General features: G+C 37.7%; 1 long non-coding RNA gene across 1 annotated transcript in view; it reads left to right on the forward strand.

Moving 5' to 3' along the window:
* LOC129509279 (uncharacterized) overlaps positions 1–17,439 on the forward strand; it is a 92,265-nt gene that overhangs the window by 5,327 nt on the left and 69,499 nt on the right. The window lies entirely within an intron of this gene.

Consider the following 17,439-nt stretch of genomic DNA (forward strand, 5'->3'; position numbering starts at 1 on the left):
CTCTCTCTCTCTCTCTGCCCCTCCCCCTACCTGCATGCACACACACGCTCTCTCTCTCTCTCAAGTAGATAAATAAATCTTTAAAAAATATTTTTTTAAAAAGAAAACTTTCGTAGCTTTGATTCTGAAATAACCTCAGAACAGAGCCATAGGTGCTCATGTAACCGAAAAGTTTTACATTGAACTCCCTTAGTGTGTTGACAAGTATTTTAGCATGTTGGCACATAAAGTTCTGTCCAGAATTAAATTTAAATGCTTTACTTGGTTAAATAGAAAGCTTATTCATGGGCTCAGCATGTGGAAAAGGTTGAAGAGCATCAGCCTGGACTCATCAGAGTGAATGGCCACGACTGGGGCTCTTCCTTTCACCAGCTCACTGGAACAATGTTACTCCATGTTGCACCATATTATTTAGTTCTTGATGTCTTCATTTTTTCACTAAAAGAAACTAAGTTTCCTTGAGAAACAACTCAGTCTATGCATGCATGGTCTAGACATATAGCTTAGATTGTTGGGATTATCTTGTGCCAGAAAGCAAGAAGCTTCCAAAAGAAATAGTCATATCAGAAAGACAGAAACTTGCCTAAATGAAGCCACCACTAACCAAAGTTGTGACATTAAAAATGATAACAAGTCCTCCAGTCAATTTAAATACGTTCAATCTACTAAAAAGCCACGATTTCCTGAACAAATGAACAAAAAGGAAAAACATCACATGAAGTATTTGAAAGAAGATGAAGGGATTAGAATTTATTACTACTGAGGCTTCTTTTTCACTTGGCATTATTGGCTTATTTATTATATCTATAAAGATTACAGTAATTAGCTAACCTAAATGTATCGGTAGAAGGCATTTTAGGACACAAGGTAAAAATGTCAGTAGAAAGACTCCATAACTTGTGACTGTAAGTCTATCAATAGCCAAATTCCAAAATTCATTTGCATCACTTTTTAGATGATGCAAACAATAGGAAAGAATGTGTCCTGTGCAAATGTCTTTAAAGGTAAATGGAAGAGGTAAATACCATTGTGGGGAGAAAAGAAGGTCTGTTCACCGGAAGGAGCAGGACAAGAAGGTGTGCAGGGGCAACAGCTAGGCTGTCAACTGCAGGCCTGTGCACATTGAAACAAAGCCACAGAAGACAACAGGATGGGACAGATTTTCAGACAAAAATAGATGTAAATGAAAGAGGAAAGGCTGAGGTGGCTCACCAAGAAACTAGAATACTGCCCTGAAGAAACCAAAGAAACAAAGTGAGGTCCAGTTGGTGTCATACACCAGCTCTCACCTGTGGAAGTCTCTCCTTATTAACCCAGATATCTTTGTACCAATCCTTGTATAAATGCAAATTACTGGTAGCTCTGGGAGGACATTATATTTATTTTTTTATGTTCATTTTTTTAAAAGATTTTATTTATTTATTCTTGAGAAACAGAGAGAGAGAGAGGCAGAGGGAGAAGCAGACTCCCTATGGGGAGCGCGATGCGGGACTGGATCCCAGGACCCCGGGATCACACCCTGAGTTGAAAGCAGATGCTCAACAGCTGAGCCACCCTGGCGTCCCTTTAGGAGGACATTTTAAAGGCGAAAAATCCGACCTCTTATTCTACTCCACTCGCCCCCCCCCCTTTTTTTTTTTACGTATTTAGGTAGGTGCTTATTTTCATTTACTGCAAACCTTCTTTAAAATGTGAACGATTGTCTTCTGTGTCGACTTAACATTCCACAGGCTGCAGGAGTGCAATTTGAGTGGCCTGTGATATGCAATATAACTAAATGCCAATTTGAAGTCATAATCATGTTTGCAGCATGACAAGTATTTCAAATGACTTACTTTTTTAAAAATCCATTTTTAAAGTAGAATTGTTTCCCCAAATGCCTGCTCCTTGCTCTTAGCTCTCCCATTAAAACTGTGACATCTTTGGCAGTGGTATTCTAGTTTTCCATATTACTTTATTCATCTAATGTCAAAGAGTGGAAATTTTTGTGCATATGCGTTAAATTATATGTTGGAGAGAAATTAGGTCTAACAGCTCATCAATATTTTAAAATATTGGTATTTGAGATCCTCTATTTAAGAACAATTTGCCTACAAATTTTAAGATAGAAAGCTACTGGAAAAATTGCCATGGATTACAACTCATGAATTTTTAAACCTTCAGTGTTTATATTAAGAATTACAAGTAGTTTCATAGCATCTATGGACGGATCATGGAACAAAAATTTCTATTATGAAAAAATTAAATGGAAAGGAATCTACATATTTTGTGATATTTTCAATTTGTAAGTCTTTAGAGACAAAAAGGTATTTACATAGCTTAAGAATCCCAAGCACATCAAATGGATCATCCTGAACAGGATCTGTAGATTTCTAAAGGTACATGGAAGAATTAGAAATTGTTTATAATGCATATCCAGGAAAGTGAGCTGGGTGATCACTTCCCTCACAGTAGTGAAATTATTAGCGTGATTACTATAAGTAGAATTTTGCATTAATCCTCAGGTCTTGAGAAGGATTCAGATCTTCCATCTATCTCTAATAGTAAATAATCTCAATTAATTAGAAGGGAAACCTCCTTGGGACCCCTGGATGGCTCAGCCGGTTAAGCGTCTGCCTTGGGCTCAGGTCATGATCTCAGGGTCTTGGGATCGAGCCCCACGTTGCTGAGCAGGGAGTCTGCTTCTCCCTCTCACTCTGTGCACACACTCGCTCTCTCTCCCTCTCTCTCTCTCAAATAAATAAATGTCTTAAGAAAAAGTGGGGGGAACCATCTTTCTCAATAGGTATGCATCTTTTAATCCCCAGAAGATTTAGAATTAAGCACAGAAAAATTTAAAAGCGTCAAAATAATTTATTAATATTAATGTCAAGTAGGAACTGTGAGATCTACCTAGGAGAATAGCCATGATTGCAACATTCCATCCAGTTTCATTACAATGATTTATTTGCCTATAACCCCTGGACTATGTTTCCTGGGAACAAAGATGGTGTGTTTTATCTTAGCATTGAATGGCAGGAAGACTTCAATATATTTATTTTTATCTAACAAACAATATGAGGATTCCTTCTTGAAATGTTGCTTGGTACCATTTTCTAAGATTAAAAATGATACTCCTACATACAAAGGAGGGGAAAAATTAACTGTGATAATTTTTTTCTTTAGTGATGCATTTAAAAATTATTTCCTTTTTTTTTCTAGAGATTTTATTTATTTATTCATGAGAGACAGAGAGAGGCAGAGACATAGGCAGAGGGAGAAGCAGGCTCCCTACAGGGACTCAATCCCAGAACCTCAGGATCACGCTCTGAGCCAAAGGCAGTTACTCAACCACTGAGCCACTCAGGTGTCCCTTAAAAAATTATTTTTTTTCCTTCCTTGAGGACCATGAGGATGAGACGCCATCTTAGAGGCTGCCATGAAGAGGGCAATTCGAGAAGTTCTCTTTGGTGAAATGATATTTGAGCTGAAATCCAAATGACCAGACAGAAGGAGCCATTCCAAGACCAGGGCAGAGTGTCGGCAAAGAACAGCTATGTCCCTAGCATTCTTATCCTTGACTCAGGCCTTCCCTTCTGCCTTCCTCATCCAGGCTCTGTGTTTCTCCCCAAACTTTTTCTTATTAGACTGGGGAAACTGACAATCTGGGGTAAAAACATCCTTCATTAGAGATGCACTACTTTCCATGGGACGGTCTTTAACATTATTAAACAGAACACTTACTGTCTCATATGAAGCATTCTCAGCTGGGTTCCTCCAGCCATTGCCCAGAGATATCCCAAGGGAAATGATTAGATTCTTGACTTTAAAATGCTCGTTAAAGTGCCACCTCCCCAAATAGAAGATATCTCTCCTAAAAACAAATTCCCACTGCCACTATTCTATTTATCAGATATAAATTTCTGGCAGTAAAAGTATCACCATTCTATCTATCCTTCCAATTATGAAGCCTTCAGAATAAGCTCAGATCACCGAGTTCCCCAATGAAGAAGAATTTTAATTATTAAAAGGACACTTCTGTGTCTTTTTAAAAAATAAATTTTAGTATCATTGCATTGGCAACTAAACTGCCTTCTGCTTCACTGCCAGACATCTTCAGGTCTTATTGCAGTTTTTAATAAGTAATAAGGTATAATAACCAGTGAAATAATTATTTAAATAACAGTCAACCTAGAGCTAAGGTAAGGATACATGTTTTCCAGCTCCAGATGAGCTAGCCAACCCTATACCACCCCTCTGCTCACTTCTGTATCTTGTATTATTGAGAACTAACCCTAACTGGTTGACAATGTGGCCCTAATGCTTTCTGAAACTTTGATCAGTAGAAGCTGGGGAAACTTTTTAAAAAGTAGTCAACATTTGAATCACCTGTGTGGTGTACTTGATTGAGCACCCAACTCTTGGTAAAGTGATTTACAGTTTCTGTCTCCTAGGAAACAAACAAACAATGAAACCACCCAGCTTTTTTTAAGGAAGATATTATCTTATAAGATAAGGGAAGAGCCCTTATAATTCATCATACACAATTACTGGCATTCAATAAAAATGTACAGGATATTCAAGGAAACAGGACAAAATGGCCAAAACAAAAATAAAAACAATACAAACAGACCTTTGGTTGATCTATGTATTGGAGTTATCAGACAGAGGCTTTTAAATAATTGTGATTAATAGATTTAAGAAAATAGATGAAAACAAAATTCCACTGGAAGACTGGAACCTATAAGCACAATCCAATCAAAGTTCAGAGTTTTTAAACACAAATACCAAAATTAGACCTCATCAGATGAGTTTAACAGTAAATTAGAGCAGAGAAGAGGATTACTGAGCTGCCAAGTAAAACATGTAAAATGAAGTGGTGCCTGGGGACTGCCTTCAGCTCAGTTCATGATCTCAGAGTCCTGGGATCAAGTTCTAATAGGGTTTCCTGCTCAGTGGGGAGTCTGCTTCTGCCTCTCCCTTGGCCCTCTCCCCTGCTCGTGCTCTCTCTGAAATAAATTTAAAAATCTTTTTTAAAAAGTGTAATGAAAAAGACAAAAAATACAAAAGAGAGCAAAATATATATAACAAATGGTGAGAAGTTCTTGTATATGTGTGATTGGAAACCCAGAAGGAGAAAAGAGAGAGAATGGGGGATGAGTAGTAAATGAGAATTTTCCAAAATTAATGCAAGGTATCAAACCTAAGATTCAAGAATCTCTATAAAACCCGAGCACATCTAGGTACATTATAGTAAAACTGCCTAAAATTAAAGACAAAAAGAAAATATTAAAAGCATTTAGAGGACAAAACACATCTCTTTCAAGAAGAAATGATCAGAGTGATGAAAGCCAGATGATAATGGAATGCTATTTTTAACATGATATAAAAAAAATGCTAACTTAGAATTCTATAGGCAGTGAAAGTATCCTTCCAAAAGGAAGATACAATAAAGCCATTTTTTTTTCAGACAAAAATCTGAGAGTATTTATTGCCGGTAAACCCACATTAAAATTGATTAAAGTAAAGAGAGACTCAAATATTAAGTTACTATAAACGGATAGACTAAAATGATGAAAAGTAGTTAACTTTTTGGGGAGACTTAAGAAAGTACAGCTTTGTTCAGGATTTATTAGCTTACTTTTCTTCTTTTTAAAAGGAACAACATGAGAACAAATAAATTTTCTGAATAAGTACTTTATGTTAATTAATAAATCACAATCTGGGCCAATTTTTAAACATTTGTAGAATTTGACAAACAGTTATAACAGGAAATGATAAGCAAATTTAGAAAGGCTTAGCAATAAACAACATATTAAAGTGGCAATTAGGTGGGTAAAAAGTCAAAAGATTATGTCAGTTTTAAAAATACTTTCTAGGGGCACCTGAGTGGCTCAGTAGGTTAAGCGGTTGCCTTCAGCTCAGGTCATGATCTCAGGGTCCTGGGATGGAGCCCCACTTTGGGGTCCCTGCTCAGAGGGGAGCCTGCTTCCTCTCCCTCTCCCTCTCTCCCTGCTTGTGTTCTTTCTCTCAAATAAATAAAACATTAAAAAATACATTTCTACTACTTTATAAGAATTTTGCTTATAGCAATAATACAGAAGTAAATTGTAACATGAGAGGAAGAAAGCACAGGTAGGGTTAGATTGGGAAGGAATTTTATGACAATTAAGAAAATACTCTACTTCATGTAATACTGTACATATACAAGCAGTTTTACAAACATCAGTTCATTCGATCCTTACAATACCCTAGAGAAGAAATCTGGGCAGGTGTTTTTATTTCTTTCTAATAGATGCTTAAAGTAATCTTCAGATGGTTGAATTACCTATGGCACCACATTGACTGGGTAATAGAGCCAGAGGTAGGACTTCTAGGTTAGAGGTTTTTACAGCATTCTCTTCTATAAGAAGAGTTTATAAAAATTTGTATTTATAAAAATCTGTATTCTGGCCTCCCTTACCCCTTGGCTTATTAAATGAGATGTAATTACATGCCCATTCAGGAACATTTACTGTGGGTGGGGAATTTTCTAAACATATTATCTCATTTATTCCTCACACCAATGCCAATGTAAGAGCTATTATTGTTCTCATTTTCAGAAGGCAAATTTATGGCAGAGATCAATCAACTTGTCCAAGTTCATTGACTTCCCAAGGCTTCTCAGCTATGAACAGTGGAGACAAAATTGTCACCCAGGAGTTTGCTTCCAGGGGCTGTATTTCTTCTCCTCTCCACATCGTATAGGCAGGAGTCCCTGAATGGGACTGCCAGGGGAGCTTGTCTGCCCCCTTTTCTCTTTCTCCTTTTTCCTGCCTGAGGCAGGTGCATTGCTAGGAGCTATGGAGGTCATGCTCCTCCCCTGAGTCAAATATGGACATAGAAACCATGTGTTTGGGATGGCAGAGCAGGGAGGAAAAGGAACAGGGTCTCTGTTTATATCATAGACTGCCTACTAGCCCTGGAAGACTTGTTCCAGTTTCCTATGTTCTTTAAGATATCATTATTTTGATGTTCTTTGTATCTAATGGATCATATTCTTTTTTTAATTTTTGTATATTTTTTATTGGAGTTAGATTTGCCAGCATATAGTATAACACTTAGTGCTCATCTCATCAAGTGTCCCCCTCAGTGACCGTCACCCAGTCACCCCATCCCCCCGCTCACCTCCCCTTCCACCACCCCTAGTTCATTTCCCAGAGTTAGGAGTCTCTCATGTTCTCTCTCCCTTACTGATATTTCCCACTCATTTCCCCTCCTTTCCCTTATAATCCCTTTCACTATTTCTTATATTCCCCATATGAATGAAACCATATAATGTTTGTCCTTCTTCAATTAACTTACTTCACTCAGCATAATACCCACCAGTTCCATTCACGTCAAAGCAAATGGTGGATATTTGTCGTTTCTAATGGCTGAGGAATATTCCATTGTATACATAGACCACAGCTTCTTAACCCATTCATCTGTCGATGGGCACTGAGGCTCCTTCCACAGTTTGGCTATTGTGGACATTGCTGCTATAAACATTGGGGTGCAGGTGTCCCGGCATTTCATTGCATCTGTATCTTTGGGGTAAATCCCCAACAGTGCAATTGCTGGGTCATAGGGCAGGTATATTTTTAACTCTTTGAGGAACCTCCACACAGTTTTCCAGAGTGGCTGCACCAGTTCACATTCCCACCACCAGTGCAAGAGGGTTCCCCTTTCTCCACATCCTCTCCAACATTTGTGGTTTCCTCTCTTGTTGATTTTCACCATTCTCACTGGTGTGAGGAGATACCACCTCACACCAGTGACTTGTATTTGATTTGTATTTCCCTGATGGCAAGTGATGTGGAGCATTTTCTCATGTGCTTGTTGGCCAAGTGTAAGTCTTCTGAAATTTCTGTTCATGTCTTTTGCCGATTTCATGATTAGATTCTTTGCTGTTGAGTTTAGTAAGTTCTTTGTAGATCGTGGATACTAGCCCTTTATCTGACATGTCATTTGCAAATATCTTCTCCCATTCTGTAGGTTGTCTTTTAGTTTTGTTGACTGTTTCTTTTGCTGTGCAGAAACTTTTTATCTTGATTAAGTCTCAATAGTTCACTTTTGCTTTTGTTTCCCTTGCCTTCATACATGTATCTTGTAAGAATTTGCTGTGGCCAGGTTCAAAAAGGGTGTTGCCTGTGTTCTCCTCTAGGATTTTGATGGATTCTTGTCTCACATTCAGATCTTTCATCCCTAATGGATCATATTCTAACTGACACACAGACTTTCAGTGTGGGAGCCTCCCAGAGCTCAGTGATTGAACCTCTTTTCTCTCTATACTGACTCCATTTAAGTGCTTCAACCCCTATCACTCCTTTGAATTCATATATCCAGCTGCCTAATGACATCTCCACTTGGGCATATTTAATGGACATAAACAATTTAAAATGTCCAAAATGTATCCCTTAGTGTTCCCCTCCAAAGAAGTTCCTCCTCTGGTCTTCTCCATTATGGAAAATGGCAACTCCATTCTTCTAGTTACTCAGACCAAATAGACTCCCTTCTTTCTTTCCTTTCTCACATCAGATCCAACACCAAGTCCTCCCAGTTTTATTTTCAGAATTCAACCACTTCTCATCATCTTCATTGCCATCACCCTGCTCCGATCATCATTATTTATCCCCTGAATTATTAAGATAATCTCTTACTTGTCTATTTGCTTCTGCCCTTAACCCCTTTTGTCTACTTTCAATATAGCAGTTGGTGTGCGTTTGTTAAAATGTACATCAGGTCACATTACTGTCGTGCTTACAATCTTTCAGTGGTTTCTCATCCCCTCAAAGTGAAAGCCAAAACCCGTGTAGTGGTCTATAAACCCTGTACACCCAGGTCCCCTGTGACCCCCGACCTCACTCACCTCTCCCTCATTTATTCCACTGAAACCATGCCCCCCACTTTGGTTTTCTACCAACACTCCAACATCCTGCATCGGGGCTTCTAACTTGCTGTTTACTCTGTCTTAAAACCACTTTTCCCAGATGTCCATAAGGAGAGATCCTTTCCTTTCTCCAGTTCTTCATGCAAAATTACCTTATTAGCAAATGCCTCCCTGTCACCTCTTTAAAATATCAATGCCACCCAGCTTTGTATCTTCATTGTACACTTTGCTTTACTGTCTAGAATTCATATAACACACTGTACATCTTACTTACTTTGCTTGTTCTACATCCTCTCTTTTATATATTCTCTCTTCTACATCTTTCCTCCATAAACATTTGTTCACTGAACAGTGAGTGTTCCTGTTCAGAGACTCTTGGGGCAATTGCTTTTGGGATATCCATTCCCTTAAATCCCTTTATATCCTCTGGACCTTCCCTCATTTTCAAATATTAAGCTAGGATTTCTGCAAGAGATCAGGAGTAATTTGTTGTCTTTTCAATAAGAAGCTTTATTTTTGGTAAGTGACTATGATTTTTCTTCATCTAAAGACACAGGAAATCATTTTCTCAGTGTTAATGTACAAGATGAAGTAGAGACTTTGATTGATTGGTATGTGGTTAAGACCTCCGTGTTGGCAAGGAACCTCTAGAAATTTAGTGTAGTGACCCTAAGGAAAAGCATTTGTTTACTGTTAAGCTTACTTATATTACAGTGGGGCATATGTGGACTTGGGCTGGGGATGAATGGGAAAGTCACCAAGAATCACGAGGCACGTAGTCCCAGCATCTTCTCTCTGCACATCTGCTCCATTTTCCTCTCTAGGTTAACTTACTAACTTCCGCTGCTTACTCATAATTTCTATTTCCTCTTCAGTTTGCAAAGCCTTTAGTCTACTACAGGGCTTCCTTTCACATCTGCTCCCAAGCCTCACTTCTGACTGATTCAGCCTCTATTTCTCAAAATTGGCCCACTCTAGTTTCCCATAGGGGATAGTTCATGGATTGCTCTTGTCAAGGCCCAACTCATGTCCAGTCTGTTGCCTCCAGGGTTTTGAAAGGGTCCCATACATCAAAATATATCCTCAGGAGCTTTGAGAAGAGAAGGTGAATAGAATCCCCCACCCCCATCACCCCACCTTGTTTAATGCCATCTCCAGACAGATAGGTTCTGCTCAGGTTATTGTGTATTTAATCTTACAGCTCCACTTTTGACTTTGAAAAGCACTCTGGGACACTGATGTTGATTTATGATTTCCATCTTCGATCACCATTTCTTAGCACCAAATGTTAAATATACAGCCTGAGTTAAACTTCGATTTTAGAAACTCCTGCTAAAGTTTGTCCAGCTTCCTCTCAAGCTCAAGGGACAGAGAGCAGTCTCTGTTTCACTAGCGTACTTAGTGTATATTTATTTTTGTACTGTGACTAGTTTAGGACCATAGTTTATGAAATGCCTTGCTTTGTATATTATTGTTTCTGGAAAGGAAGGTTCTATTAAAATTGCTTTAATTTGAATATAGAATGATTTTTTTATGATTAAGGCAAATTTTGAAAAAAAAAATCCTGAGTTGAATTCAAAGGTATGCCAATACTTTCCTGGGTCAAGAAATTTTAAGATACTGCTGTTCTCCATCAGATGGCAGAGAGAACATTCTGCTATATTCATATTCTCAACACACAGATGAACCAGTGCTGGAGTCTTGTCTTCTGCCATAAAGAAACAGATATGGAATAATATGTGGATAAGAGCAGAACCCCAGAAATTGGATATCTGAGTGTTCATCACATGTGGTTTTGACTGGGAACATCATCTGAGACTGGAAAATAAAATGAGCTCCTGTTATACTATGTTTGACTCCTAATGTTCTGAAAAATGCTCATCTGTGTTTTTCACAGTACAAACTAAAATATATATCCTTTAAGGAAACAGCAGGCTGAACCCAACTGTAGAAATTATATTTACTTTGTAAATCAAATTTGGTGCTAACCTCTGCTTCTGTGGTCAGAGATCGAAACAATTTACTAACTGCAAGAGTCACTTCCTCATTCTTCAGGGGGTGTTAATTTTTATGCCCGCTTATAACCACTGTTTCCCTCAAGTGCAAACACACAGTGTCAAAGAATCTGACATTTAATTATCAAATATTTTACATTGTAGTAAAAAAATGTTTTTTTAAAAAATCCCAAACCAAGCTGAATGATTCCTCAAGTCAATAGTACCTCCTTTTTATGAGGGAAATAAAATTAAGTGTTCTTGGATCATCATGAAGAACTAGGAGAGATTTGCTCCAAAAGAAACTGATATGTGGTGGCATCAGAATCGTCCCCTCTCTCTCCCTGTCACTTCATGTCTCTCGGGTGGGGAATATTTCCTTCTCCCACCACAGCCTTGGGTTCCCATCTAACCTTCACAACTGCTTCAACCACAGAACTGCAGTCATTGTTCACCACTGCTTCCACCCCTCCCCGCTCCATGGAATGTTCACCTCCCACACTGCTCATGGATGAACAAGTCTCCAGTGTTTGTTTGCCTGCTTGCCTGGCTTTACCTTCCCTGGGCTGCAGGCTGCATGAGGGCAGGAGGGGTGCTTACCATAGTCACCTCTGTATACCCAGCCCTAGTACAAAAAATATGGGTTGATGAATGAGAGAACAACCCAGCCTCATTCAGCACCAAGCAGTCATGTACTTACTATCTTTCTTTTGAAAAGCTCACCTTACTAAAAACTATTACCATATACACTAAAAATTATTACCACATGCACATTATTACCATATACACAATTTCTACTTCAGTCAAGTAACCATGAGAGTCTGAGAACAGTTTGTCATACGTATTGCTCTCTGCCCTATTGTTGGCTTTATTTGACTGATCTGGTGGTTTAAACAGGTGTTCATTTCTGTACCATGTTTCTGCACTCTTCCCTCGCTCTTCAAACTGAGCCATACTGGTCTTTCAGTTCCTCATATGTGCCAGCATCTCTCTCGCCTCAGGCCCTTCGGCCTGCTTTTTCCTCTGCTGGGAATATTGCTCTCCTTGACTTGGCTAACTCATACTATTCTTTTGGAGCCCAGCGGAAATGTCATTTTCTCTGAGTTGCTCTGCCAGATACCCTGATATCTATTGCTTTCCCTGTGTTCTTCATCTCACACCTCGTTTTTGAATTCTGCATAGCACTTCTCATTTTGTGATGATATATTTATCTGACATTTTCGTTCTGTCTGTTTAATATCTGTCTCCACTTGGTTGGAAGTTTCATAAGAATAGGGTTGAAAATGCAGTGCCTGGTACACAGTGAGTGCTTAATAAATATTTGTTGGAAGAATGAATACACTACTGGATGAATAGAGTATCCTCTTCCTCCTTCACAGTTCCATGTATGTTAAAAGGGTTGAACTCCTCTTGGAGAGAGGGAAACCATTTTTTTCTGATGGCAGTATATACACAATATAAATCAAGCAATGAATACAAGCAAAATTAGAGTATCAATATCCAAAGACATGTGGCATTTCATTTCAGATTACCTTATTTACTATTAATCACCACCTTAGATGTGTTTCCTCATCTATTTTTAGGAGAAAGCTTAAGCCTTTTCTTTATGGTTTGTAAACTTCCATAGTAGTCTCCATTTCCACAATGCATTTGGCTTTAGTACCAACAAGTATACATAACTTTTTTTCAACTTTAACTATATGTAAGCTAAGAAGGTAACATATATTGATCTACTTATTTATTTAAGATTTTATTGTTTATTTATTTATGGGAGACACAAAAAAGAGAGGAAGAGACATAGGCAGAGGGAGAATCAGGCTCCCTGCAGGGGATTCTAGGACCCCAGGATGACGCACTGGGCAGAAGGCAGATGCTCAACCACTGAGCCACTCAGGCGCCCCATATATTTAAAATATGTTATTTTACCCTTACTTCCAAATAAAATTTGAAAATTACATACTGTAAGATATTTCCCAGACATGAGAAAAAGCAATTAATATGAAGAGTAAAAGAATGGTCAGGATTTTAATAGAAGTAAATTTACTGCCACAGAAATCTAACATTGTATTACTAACGCAATATAATATATAAATATAATTTAACCTAAACTTAGCAATATATGTTTTTTAGTTTCCTGGTAGACCAGACCAAAAAGGAAGCTTAGTGGGTTCTAGAAGTCTCTTTAGATATTATAAAAGATATATATAAAATATTATATATATATATATATATATATATATATACAGTAAGAAAACAGTATTCTTAACATCATATGGCAGGCAGGAATTATATTCCAGGAGGATTTTTTTTTAATTTTTTTAAATTTTATTTATTTATGATAGTCACAGAGAGAGAGAGAGAGAGGCAGAGACACAGGCAGAGGGAGAAGCAGGCTCCATGCACCGGGAGCCCGATGTGGGATTTGATCCCGGGTCTCCAGGATCGCGCCCTGGGCCAAAGGCAGGCGCTAAACCGCTGCACTACCTAGGGATCCTCAATCCAGGAGGAATTTCTTACTTGGATCCATACAAAGGAGCAGTTGATAACACAGTGGCATTACCTTTAAATATCGTTTTATAGAAGATACAAAAAGTTCTTATGAATGACCATTCTTATGTACTGACCATTGACTGACACTGAAAGCATACTATTAAGCTTTCACAAAGGCTTTTCAGTGAGGAGGTAAGATACTATGAGGATGTCGCTTTCTGAGAGCTGAATTGATCTGAGAGAAAAGCAAAGTTTATTAAGAAAAGAGGTAAGTAGATATCGATATATACTTTTTCAAATATCACTTATGATAATGGAACCCCAAAATGTACAGAAAAAAATCATTCTATTCTATGCCTCCTACTCAACTTTCCATCCTGAATTTCTGGGTTCAGTAGGGCATTGTTCTAAATCTGATTTTGGTTAAAATTATGGTTTAAGAATGATTTGCCAAATACACCATTATCTGCCAGATGAACTGACCTGACAGGTAGAGGTTTCTTCTTATTGTGAAGATGGCCCATGTGGCCATCTTCCTATTCAGAAGGTTGGACAGATAAACATTACTTAACTAAGTTCTAAATAATACCCTTTATACACACACCAACATACATGCATACACATAAATCGGAAGGGCTAAAATGCACTCAATTTTAAAAACATTAAAATTAAAACTCTCTTTCAGAATGTTACTACTCTTGTCTATTCTCACTTTGCCAGAATGGTAAAATACCAGCTGGGAAAGAATTCAGGCTAGTTTCTATACCAAGAACATACATATGAAAAGAACACCATTCAAAATTATTAATAAATGCCAACATGATTCTGATATTAATTTGAATATTTCATGAGACTGAAGGGAAAATAAAGTAGTATTTTGTGGGGAGATGGTCATGTTTTTTTCTCTTGCAGAAGAGTAAGAAACTCAGACCTGGCATCTGAAATTTGTAATACACTTTCAAAACAGGATATGGAAAAACTTATAATTTGGAGTGACAATAGAATTATCTTTTGCATAGAAGAGTAATTCCACAGAGTCCATTCTGAGGAAACTATCCCTGAGATATTGAGAGTAAAGAATTGGCCAGGATTGAGACTTGTCACTTAAGATTGTTTCTTTTTTTTTTTTTTTAAAGGATTTATTTATTTATTTATTTATTAGAGAGAGAGAGAAAAAATGAGCATGAATGGGGGAGCAGAGAAAGAGTGAGAAAGAATCACAAGCAAACTCCGTGCTGAGCATGGAGCCCGATGCAGGGCTTGATCACATGAACCCAAGATCATGACCTGAGCCGAAATCAAGAGTTAGAGGCTTAATTGACTGTGCCATCCAGGCACCCTTCTTAGATATTATCTAGAGGATTCTATAAGCAAAAGATTACCTTTTGGGTTTCCATTCCTTTTGAGGTGACTGAGTAGATATCATCACTCAGCTGTAAACGTTTGTTCATAAACTATTAAATGGGAAAATGTGTTAGAGCTATAGATGGAGAAGAGACGGTTATGGCCTGTAAAGCTGAGTAAAATCACAGTAAAAGAGTTGGTCAGAATTGGAATTTGTGTTTTCATGATGTTCTTGTGAAAGCCATAACATGGGAACTATGTTCCTAATCTACCCTTGTTATTGATCCAATTGGCTATATTCAAGACCTTTCTTTTTAAAATATATATAAATATTTGAATTTAATATATAACAACTTTCCTATAAAACTGATAATTTATAAATTACATAATTTTATAAATTACATAATTTATAAATTACATACATAGCTATTTATGCTTTTAGTTGTTTGTTTTCTTTCAGATTAATGAATGTTAACAAATTAAAAATTTGTTTCTAACTATAATTTAATTAAGATATAAAATACACCTATTGTTTCTTGAATAGTGGAGAAGCTCAAATGCCAATTGGGATTTTTTTATTGCAAATATTTGAAGTTTGAACTGACTTAGCATTTAATCTTTCTTTTGATAAAATGGAGCTTACTTTAGATTGCTTGATTCTGTGCTCCAACAGTACTACTAAGGTCCATTTTTAGGTTCTACTCTGTGGCCCACAATAGATTCACATCCATATTATTCTACTCTTAAATTCTGCAGAGGGAGAATCGCTTTCTGTGGCTTCCTCGTAATTCTTGAGATGCACACACACTTCTTCTGTGTCCCACTGTGGGTTACTGGGCCCATCTCATCCCTTAACCAGTAGCTGTGGTTGGGCAGGGAGTATGTGACAAAATGAGCAGCTTGGCTTAGGCCCCGCATCTGAAGTAAAGTGGAGTGATTCTTCCTACACACATGTAGGGGGAATGAGTTTTTTCACGCAGAGGAAAATTGGGGTACTGTTACCTACCTCCATAAGTGGAACTGGATGCTCTAGGCAAAAAGAACAAATATGCACTTTAAGATGGAATGTGGATGTTCCAGGGGCAGGGCTGGCCAGAATTTGATGGCAATGACCTTATAGGCCTCTTCCTGAACCCCTTCTTCTGATCTAGGTCTTCAGGAATAAAGGACATAAATGTTAGTTGAAATTTTAAATATTGGTGTATCATTTTCAAGAAATAATGATTCAAAGAAATTTTCTTACTAGCTTGAATATTTTTTGGAACACAGCTGTTCTGGAAAAGGTAACCAAGTGTTCATATGGTAAGAACTTCCATATACATATAAAGTTTCCTTCAACTGTTGAACATGTTTTGCACGTATCAACTAACAATGGTATTGTGCAACTCAATCTGTGTCTTGTGGACAACCACGAAGTATCTTAATTTGGAAATATGTGTACCACATAATCACTTTGACAACATTATCCAATCACTTAGAAATGTATTTTATGAGGAAACTAAAGGTCTCACATTTCTGTCATTTTGTCAACAAAGTCTCTATCTGAAGTGTTCACAAACGGGGAGCAAGATTATTTTTCAATATCAAGTTTAAAATGTGAAGCATTGGGATACCTGGGTGGCTCAGTGGTTGACCGTCTGTCTTTGGCTTAGGTCATGATCCTGGAGTCCTGGGATCGAGTCCCACATCAGGCTCCCAACATGGATCCTGCTTCTCCCTCTGCCTGTGTCTCTGCCTCTTTCTCTCTTTATGTCTCTCATGAATAAATAAATAAAATCCTTAAAAAATAAAAAAATTTAAAAAATGTGAAGTATTTCTTTCACAGCCATTATTTACCAATTTTTTTTCTCATTTTTAATTCTTGACTCCCGGATTCCAAGGATGAAGCAAACAACAGAATTAAATTAGCTGATTCTGCATAAGCCCAAAGAGAAGAGTTGTTTTTTTTTTTTTTTTTTTAAGATTTTATTTATTTATTCATGAGAGATACAGAGAGAGAGAGGCAGAGGCAGAGACACAGTCAGAGGGAGAAGCTGGTCCCTTGCAGGGAGCCCAATGTGGGACTCGATCCGGGACTCCAGGACCATGCCCTGGACCAAAGGCAGGCGCTAAACTGCTGAGCCACATCTCGGCATCCCGAGAAGAGTTCTATTTTAAAAAAAATAATTTAATTCTAAATCTGTGTCTGAAGAAATGTCATGTATAGGTTTTAGCTGTGAAACTGTTCTAAGAATATAGTGGTATTCCCTATGGTCTTGATTGTGTTCTTCCTGAAAAGTTTCAATTTAATCGGAGAAAGGTTTGGGTCTTTTGAAAACAGCAAGAAAATCAATTATCAGAGTTTCAATTTTCTCCGGGCAATTTTCACCATTTCAGCATGCCCAAGAGAGAAACGGCCTATAATTTTGTTATGCTGAAGAATTTGGCAAGCCAGCTAATGGTCTTACTAAAAGTAAAGAAATCCCTTTGGTGGCATATGCAGGAAGTTATGTCTGAATCATTTGAAGCCATTGTAGAGAAGCTTTTGTTCTTGAAGAGATCCATGGGGATTTTCTTGAGAAGAAAGGTGTCTGAATATTCTTAAACCTTGAACAGATTTATCAAGTTTGCTGTTTCATTTAAACCTTTGCCAAATGTGACTCATCTTCTAACAAACAGACCTTTCCCTAGGCGTCTTCATCCTCAAAAAATCAACACTAAAAATCATCTTATGTTTCTTTC

The sequence above is a fragment of the Nyctereutes procyonoides genome, unplaced genomic scaffold (genome assembly GCF_905146905.1).
Source record: "Nyctereutes procyonoides isolate TBG_1078 unplaced genomic scaffold, NYPRO_anot_genome, whole genome shotgun sequence".
Lineage (NCBI taxonomy): Eukaryota > Metazoa > Chordata > Mammalia > Carnivora > Canidae > Nyctereutes > Nyctereutes procyonoides.